Here is a 9567-nt window from a genome sequence, read left to right on the forward strand (position 1 = left end):
GTTAGTAGTATGCATAGATGCGGGCATAGGAGGCATCGGGAACTATCGATTTTGTTTGTTCACCAACACTTGGACCTAGTAGTTGTCAAAAAGAAATAATAAATATATGAGCATAAGCCTACATGCCATGTTTATAACAAAGTCATGGACATGATGTCGGTTTTATAGAAATAACTACGCCGATGAGGTGGTAAGGTAGTCTCGAGTGTTGTATTTCTTAGTTTTACTTGGATAACACCGTAAATGTGACTACACAAAAAGAAACTTGCTGCTCGTTGGAGAATTTTCTTACTCTGAATTTTGAGCGGTTTAAACTTGTAGCCTTGACCGAATGCTCCAACCTTTTTCTAGATCTGACAAGTTTACACAAAATTGATAGTTATAGTACCTTCCCTCTAGGGCTTTCAATTTTTAAGCTACAATTTCATTGAGCAATTAATTCACTATGCTATTGGAGCAAGCTTCTAATTCTTGTGATAACTATTGGGTTTTATTTTTCATGAATTTTGTAATCATGAATGTGTTGGCTAGATGCATCTTCACGTTAGCACACAGGGTTCACTGAGCTTCATCATAAAAACCTAAGACAATCTTTTGTGTGATCTAAAAAAGGTTCAAAGCAATGCTTGAACCTTTGATTGGCCATCTTGGCCCACTGGAGATGTCAAAATTAAGGTAGAAATCCTTATCAATGAACCAAGTTTTTGTTGGGCTACGAGCGGATAGAAAATGGAAACAAAGGCTACAAGTGATGAAGTTTCAACTCCCAAGGTTTGCTAGGCTATAGTAAATGGTTAATAACTTGTTTCTAACACTGGGAATGCATCCGCGCCACACTGGCTCAAGTCCATACACATGACTAAAATTGACAATGAATCAAGAGCCACCCCCCACCTTTCTTTGCTTCAAGTTAGTTCATAATTTGTTCAAAGGTTTTACAAAACTCCCATAGCCTCCGATCCACCAGAGGACTAACCACATAATACGAGATTCTCTCTCTCTCCCACTGACCTACCGGGGGACAAATGACTTCACGTCAACGCCTACCATCTAAGGCTTTTATAAGAAGCAAAGGCTCTCCAACAAGTGGTGAATACCTTATTTCTTCTTCAAGTTTTTATCTTCAATTTATCTACACATTTTGTGCATCATTTGTCATTCCTATGCACATTAGAGACATGAATCCAATAGACATAGGCATAGAAGGCACCAAGAATCACCGACATGACATCATAGCCACACCATGCACACCCTCCCTCAATTTGACATCGTGCCTCACCCTCCTACTGCACCATGGCACCTTCGTACTCCATCATCTTGACTGTTCTCCGACGATGATCTTCTGTGGTGGAACACCATTGTACCCTTTCGCTCCATCAACTCCATACACCACACTCTTAAATCATCTTGGTGACCCGACAAGATTACCCAGACGGTTGTGAAGACTAGCACTAAATCTTATTAGCTAGATGCCCCGAGCTTCGTTTAGGTGGGTAGACACAGAAAAAACATGAACAAGCCTACAGCCTCCAAACATAGCGATTCATTACTCACATCCATAGGGATCACACTATAAATATATCCAATCAAAGGTGAAATGAAAAATAAAACAAAATAGAAGAAAAATTTCTAGATCTGCCTGCCCGAGTTTATGCACAATTGATAGTTAGAGTCACTTCTCTCTAGGGATTTCAAATATTAAGCTTAAAATTTCGAAGAGCAATGTTTCCTTGTATTATTTGAGAAAGCTTCTAATTTTGGCCACAAATATTGGGTTTATTTTCTATGAATTTTGTAATAATTAATGCATTGATTAGGTGTGGTCCAGAAGCGGTCAAAGCACCGTTTGAATTGAATCCATACATCAGGGATATGAAAATTAAGTGGAAATCCTTAGAGGTGAACCAAGTTTTTGGTTTGGCTCCAAGCAAAGAGAAAAATAAAAGAAAGGATGAAAGTGACGAAATTTCAACTCCCAAGGCTCGGCTAGGCCATACTCAATAGTTAATAACTCATTTTTTACACATTGGACCCGACTCATTCATCTCCATACACATGACTAAAATCGTCGCGGAATCTAGAGCCCCACCTATTTTGCTTCAAATCATTTCATCTTTTGTCCAAAGATTTGACAAAAGTTTCATAGCCTCTAACCTATCAGAGGACAAACCAGTTAAGTAAGAGAGTTTTAGATATTGACCTATCGGAGGACAAGGCTTCATGCTAGTGCCTACTATCCAAGGCTTTTATAAGGAACAAGGCCCACCAACAAGTGATGAAATAGCTTATTTCCCATTTCACCTTCATATCTTCAAATAGTTCAATCACATTTGGTGCATCATTTGTCGTGTCTATTCACATTAGGGGTATAGATTGTATAGAAATAAGCATACAAGGCACCAGCAATCACCGACATACCACCATAAACGCAATATGCACTGAATGGATCAATTTCTCAGCGTGCCTCACCCTCCTACTCCATCGTCTCGACCAATCTCCCCCGCCTCGTCCAAAGGCCTACCATTGTTCTTTTGCTATGGTAGCCCCATGCGCCACATGCCCATAACATCTCCGTAGTGGAACAATATTACCAAGATTTTTGTGAAGCCCAAGACTAAATCACACTAATTGTATGCCTTTTAGCTTTCATTAGCTGAATGGAGAAAATAATATCGGTAAGCTTACAAGATTCCTAGGATAGAGTTGCATTTCTAACTTCCATAGAGACCACAGTGCAAATGTAGCTAATGAAAAGGGAAATGAGAAAGAAAAAAGAAATGGAACCAATTAGTTCCACACAGTTGTAGGAAAAAGAATTATTAGGGTTCTTGCTTTAATTTGAAGCATGCAATTGACTAATTGTGCATTTGAAGAAAGCTTCTAATTTGGTTATAACTATTGAGTTTTATTTTCCATTATTTTGTAGTCGTGAATGGGTTGGCTAGATGCATATTCATCTTGCCACAACAGGCTTAGCGGAGTAATTTAACTCGTAGAAAAACCTAAGACCATCCACTATGTGGTTTGAAAAGTGGTTCAAAACATCATTTAAACCCCATAGCAAAATTAAGGTACAAATCCCTAGAAACAAACCAACCTTTTGTTTTCCTCCAAGTGAATAGAAATGGAAACAAACACTGAAAGTGATGAAATTTCAACTCCCAAGGTTAGCTAGGCTATACTCAACGGCCAATAACTCATTTCTAGCACTTGGTCTAGGCCCCATTCACTCAGTTTCATACACATGACTAAACTTGAATCTAAAGCCCCCACCTTTCTTTGCTCTAAGTTGATTCATAATTTGTTCAAAGGTTTGACAAAGCTCCCATAGACTCCAACCCACTATAGGACTAACCACATAATAAGAGATTTTTTCTATGTAACTACCAGAGGACAAATGACTTCGCGTCAGTGCCTACAATCCAGGGCTTTTATAAGGAGCAACACCCCTCCCCCCCCCCCACACACACACACAAGTGGTGGATAGCTTATTTCTCATTTAACCTTTCTATCTTTGAATTTTCCAATCATATTTAGCGCATCGTTCATTGTGCCTATGCACATTGGGGACACGAATCTGCTAGACATAGGCATAGAAGGCACCAGGAATCACCGACATGTCATCATAACTACACCATGCACCACCTCCATCGGTTTGACGTCGCGCCTCGCCCTCCTACTCCACCATGGCGCCCTCCCACTCCATCATCTCGGCCATTCTCCTACCACCTCATTTGCTGGCACACCATTCACCCTTTTGCTCCACCAACCCCGCACGCCACGCTCTCGAGCCATCTAGGTGACCCAAAAATACTATGTACACCATTGTGAAGCCTAGCACTATATCTTATACATTGTAGACATTGAGCTTCCTTTAGTTGGGTGGATGGAGAGAAAAACATCGATGAGCCTACCGGAATCCTCTGATGGATAGAGACAACATGTACACACGCTCTGGGTTTTTGTTTGTTCGTTGGTGGAGCCACAACTAATACATTCTCATTTATTTTCTTTCCAGTGTCACTGACACATTCATGTGGCGATACAGACACATATAGGATACTTTCCAGGCGTGGCACGGAGCAGGGCCTCATTCCTGTGGGCTCCATGCCGCAACATTGTTAACCACTTTTTTCTTTGTTCATTCACTCACATGTCACTAATTAATCTGCACTCAGTCCAGTCCACCAGCTACTTTATTCACCCTAACCTAAAATATCAATCTTTTGTGTTCATGTTTTTTCACCTCGTATTTTTTCCTAATTTCGACAACGGGTTCCATGTCATCTTTATTTCATCGAGTAGAGACCAACTAAATGGTGACGGGGGTGAAATACAAAAAATGGATATTTTACCACATAATCTTAGTTTCTCCATGTGAATAATGTATGGATATTGGAAAGGTGTCATCACTTCTTTTACTTGGATTACTTGGCAATGCTAGCTTTACTTAGCATACTCATTTCCCTCTAGGGAACGGGCAGATTGACAACCATTGGATCTGGTTTTCTCCATGAATTATGTAATGATGAAGGTGTTGGCTAGATGCATCTTTATCTTGATATATAGTTCATTACAAAAATTTAGTTCTTTATAAAGATGCCTGAAGGAAATACATTATTTATTTAAAGGAATCTTCAAGTGCTCATAGCGTCTGACCAAACAAAGGAGTACCAAGAACATAACAAAGGGTTTTCCCATGAAAATAATGTTTGGGGAATAAAAAAAGTGCTACGGGGTTAGGAATAGAATGATAGCTATTGGGTTCTATTTCCCATGAGTTTTGTAAATAATTAATGTGATGACTAGGTGCATTATAATCTTAGCACAAAGAGCTTGGTAGAGTAATTTAACTCTGGTATTTTAAACCCCTAAGAGCATCCACTGTGTGGTCACAAGGCGGTCTACGCACTACACATCAAAATTAAGTCAGAATCCTTAGCATTGAACCAAGTATTTGGTTTGGCTCCAAGCGAATAGAGGAATAGAGGGAAACTTGGAGGAGACGGAATTTTAGCTCCTAAGGTTCGTCGAGGCTAAACTAGGAAGTCAATAACTCGGTTATTTTTACAAATTGGCTCCACTTATTCATCTCCATACACCGGACTAAAATTAGAATTTCATTAGGAGCCCATCCTTTTTTGCTTCGTATTGGTCCAACACTATATATAGATGGGCGAACAAATCCATCATTTTTAATGGTTGCCAAAGTTCTCATAGCCTTTGACTTACTAGAGTGCCAGCAAAATAACCAAATATTTTTAACCTTTTATCTGCGGAGGTACATATAGCTGCATGCCAGAGCCTATCACCCAAGGCTTTTATAAGGAGCAAGATTTCCGCCAAGCAAATAGTGAAGAGCTTATTTCGGTCTTAGAGTTTTTCAATCCAACTTCGTGTTTGTTGAGTCCCTAAATGTTAGGAATATGCATAGATGCGGGCATGCATAGGAGCACCAGGAACTATCAATTTTGTTTGTTCACCAACACTTGGGCCTAGTAGGTGTTAAAAACAAATTAAAAATATATGAGCACAAGCCTACATGCCATGTTTATAACAAAGTCATGGACATGATGTCGGTTTTATAGAAATAACTACGCTCGTGAGGTAGTAAGGTCGTCTTAGAGTGTTGTATTCCTTAATGTTACAAGGATAACACCGCAAATGTGACTGCTCAAAAGAAACTTGTTGCTCGTTGGTGAATTTTTCTTACTCTGAATTTTGAGCGGTTTGAACTTGTTGCCTTGACCGAATGCTCCAACTTTTTCTAGATATGACAAGTTTACACAAAATTGATAGTTATAGTACCTTCCCTCTAGGGCTTTCAACAGTTAAGCTACAATTTCATTGAGCAATTGATTCACTATGCTATTGGAGAAAGCTTCTAATTGTTGTCAGGACTATTGGGTTTTATTTTTCATGAATTTTGTAATCATGAAAGTGTTGGCTAGATGCATCTTCACCTTAGCACACAGGGCTCACAGAGCTTCATAGAAAAAACCTAAGACCATCCCTTTGTGTGGTCTAAAAAAGGTTCAAAGCAATGATTGAACCTTTGATTGGCCATCTTGGCACACTGGAGATGTCAAAATTAAGGTAGAAATCCTTAACAATGAACCAAGTTTTTGTTGGGCTACGAGCGAATAGAAAATGGAAACAAAGGCTGCAAGTGATGAAATTTCAACTCCCAAGGTTTGCTAGGCTATACTCAATGGGCAATACCATGTTTCTAACATTGGGCATCGCCGCCACATTCGCTCAAGTGCATACACATGGCTAAAATTGACATTGAATCTAGAGCCCCCCGCCTTTCTTTGCTTCAAATTGGTTCATAATTTGTTCAAAACGGTTTGACAAAACTCCCATAGCCTCCGACCCACCAAAGGACTAACCACATAATAAGAGATTCTCCCCCCCCCCTCTCTCTCTCTTTCTCTCTCTCTACTGACCTACCAGGGGACAAATGACTTCACATCAGTGCCTACCATCTAAGGATTTTATAAGAAGCAAAGGCTCCCCAACAAGTGGTGAATAGATTATTTCTCCTTTAAGGGTTTTACCTTCAATTTATCCAACCACATTTTGTGCATCATTTGCCATGCCTATGCACGTTAGAGACATGAATCTGATAGACATATGCATAGAAGGCACCAGGAATCACCGACATATCATCATAGCCACACCATGCACGGCCTCCGTCAGTTTGACGTCGTGCCTCGCCCTCCTACTGCACCATGGCGCCTTCGTACTCCATCGTCTCGACTGTTCTCCCACGACGATCTTCTGTGGTGGAACACCATTGTACCCTTTCGCTCCATCAACCCCATACACCACACTCTTAAATCATCTCGGTGACCCGACAAGATTACCTAGATGATCGTGAAGCCTAGCACTAAATCTTATTAGTTGGACGCCTCGAGCTTCGTTTAGCTGGGTAGACGTAGAAAAAACATGAGCGAGCCTACAACCTCCAAGCATAGCGCTGCATTACTCACATATGTATGTATCACACTACAAATGTATCCAATCAAAGGTGAAATGAAAAAAATAGAAGCACATTTTTCTAGATCTTCCTGCTCGAGTTTATGCGCAATCGATAGTTAGAGTCACTTCTCTCTAGGGGTTTCAAATATTAAGCTAAAAATTTTGAAGAGCAATGTTTCCTTGTGCTATTGGAGAAAGCTTCTAATTTTGGCCACAACTATTGGGTTTATTTTCTATGAATTTTGTAATAATTAATGTGTTGATTAGGTGCATATTGATCTTGGCACACAAAGTTCAGCGGAGCAATTTAACTCTGCGTATAAAACCTAAGGCCATCCATGGTGTGGTCCAGAAGCGGTCGAAGCACCGTTTGAATTGAATCCATACATCAGGGATATCAAAATTAAGTGGAAATCCTTAGCGGTAAACCAAGTTGTCGTTTGGCTCCAAGCAAAAAGAAAATCAAAGGAAGAACGAAAGTGACGAAATTTCAACTCCCAAGGCTCGGCTAGGCCATACTTGATAGTCAATAACTTATGTTTTTACACATTGAACCCGACTCATTCATCTCCATACAAATGACTAAAATCGTCGCTGAATCTAGAGCCCCACCTATTATGCTTCAAATGGTTTCATCCTTTGTCCAAAGATTTGACAAAAGTTTCATAGCCTCTAACCTATCAAAGGACAAACCAATTAAGCAAGAGATTTTTAGATATTGACCTACCGAAGGACAAGGCTTAATGTTAGTGCCTACTATCAAAGGCTTTTATAAGGAACAAGGCCCCCCAACAAGTGACGAAATAGCTTATTTCCCATTTCACCTTTCTATCTTCAAATAGTCCAATCACATTTGGTGCATCATTTGTCATGTTTATTCACATTAGGGGTATAGATCGGATAGAAATAGGCATAGAAGACACCATGAATCACCGACATATCACCATAAATACAATATGCATTAAATGGATCAATTTCTTAGTGTGCCTCGCCCTCCTACTCCATCATCTCGACCAATGTCCCCCCGCCTCGTCCAACTACCTACCATTGTTGTTTTGCTGTGGCAGCCCCGTGCGCCACACACCCATAGCATCTCCGTAGTGGTACAATGTTACCAAGATTGTCGTGAATCCCAAGACTAAATCGCACTAATTGTATGCCTTTTAGCTTCCATTAGCTGGATGAATGGAGAAAATAATATCGACGAGCTTACAAGATTCCTAGGATAGAGCTGCATTTCTAGCTTCCACAGAGACCACAGTGCAAATGTGGCTAATAAAAACAAAAATGAGAAAGAAGAAGAAATGGAATCAATTATTTCCACGCAGATGTAGGAAACACAATTATTAGGGTTCTTGTTTTAATTTGAAGCATGCAATTGACTAATTGTGCTATTGGGGAAAGCTTCTAATTTGGTTATAAGTATTGAGTTTTATTTTTCATGATTTTGTGGTCGTGATGGGTTGGCTAGATGCATATTCGAGTAATTTAACTCGTGGAAAAACCTAAGGCCATCCACTTTGTGGTTTGAAAAGTGGTTCAAAATACCATTTAAACTCAATAGCAAAATTAAGGTCCAAATCCCTAGCAACAAACCAAGCTTTTGTTTTCCTCCAAGTGAATAGAAATGAAAACAAAGACTAAAAGTGCTGAAATCTCAAGTCTCGAGATTAGTTAGGCTATACTCAATGGTCAATAACTCATTTCTAACACTGGGTCTAGGCCCCACTTCCTAGTTTCATACACATGACTAAACTTGAATCTAAAGTCCCCCACCTTTCTTTGCTTTAAGTCGGTTCATAATTTGTTTAAAGGTTTGACAGAACTTTTATAGCATCCGACCCACTAGAGGACTAACCACATAAGAAGATAATTTTTTTTCTTTATTGACCTACTGGAGGACAAATGACTTCATGTCAGTGCCTACCATCCAAGGCTTTTATAAGGAGCGGCACCCCCCCCCCCACACACACACACACACAAGTGGTGACTAGCTTATTTCTCATTTCACCTTTTTATCATCGAATTGTCCAATCACATTTCATGCATTATTTGTCGTATGCATATTAGGGACATAAATCCTACAAATAAAGGCATAGAAGGCACGGAGGGAATCACCGACATATCATCATAACTACACCATGCACCGCCGCCTCTGTCAGTTCGACGTCGCACCTCGCCCTCCTACTCCACCATGGCGCCCCCTACTCCATTCTCTCTTCCATTCTCCCACCATAATGTCTACTGGCACATCATTGTACCGTTTCGCTCCACCAACCCCATACACCACACTCGTAAATCATCTTGGCGACCCGACAATATTACCCCGACGGTCCTGAAGCCTATCACTAAATCTTACTAGTTAAGTCTCCCAAGCTTCATTTAGCTGGGTAGACGCAGAGAAAAACATGAGCGAGACTACATCAGTCCTCTGATGAATGGAGCTGCATTACTTGCATCCGTAGGGATCACACTGCAAATGTGGCCCGTCAAAGCCGAAATGAAAAAGAAAAATAGAAGCAAATCATTTCCACGCGGCTGCAGGGGGACGGAATTATTAGGGTTCTTGCTTTAACTGCACTC

This window comes from Triticum aestivum, chromosome 5A (assembly GCF_018294505.1).
Source record: "Triticum aestivum cultivar Chinese Spring chromosome 5A, IWGSC CS RefSeq v2.1, whole genome shotgun sequence".
Classification (NCBI taxonomy): domain Eukaryota; kingdom Viridiplantae; phylum Streptophyta; class Magnoliopsida; order Poales; family Poaceae; genus Triticum; species Triticum aestivum.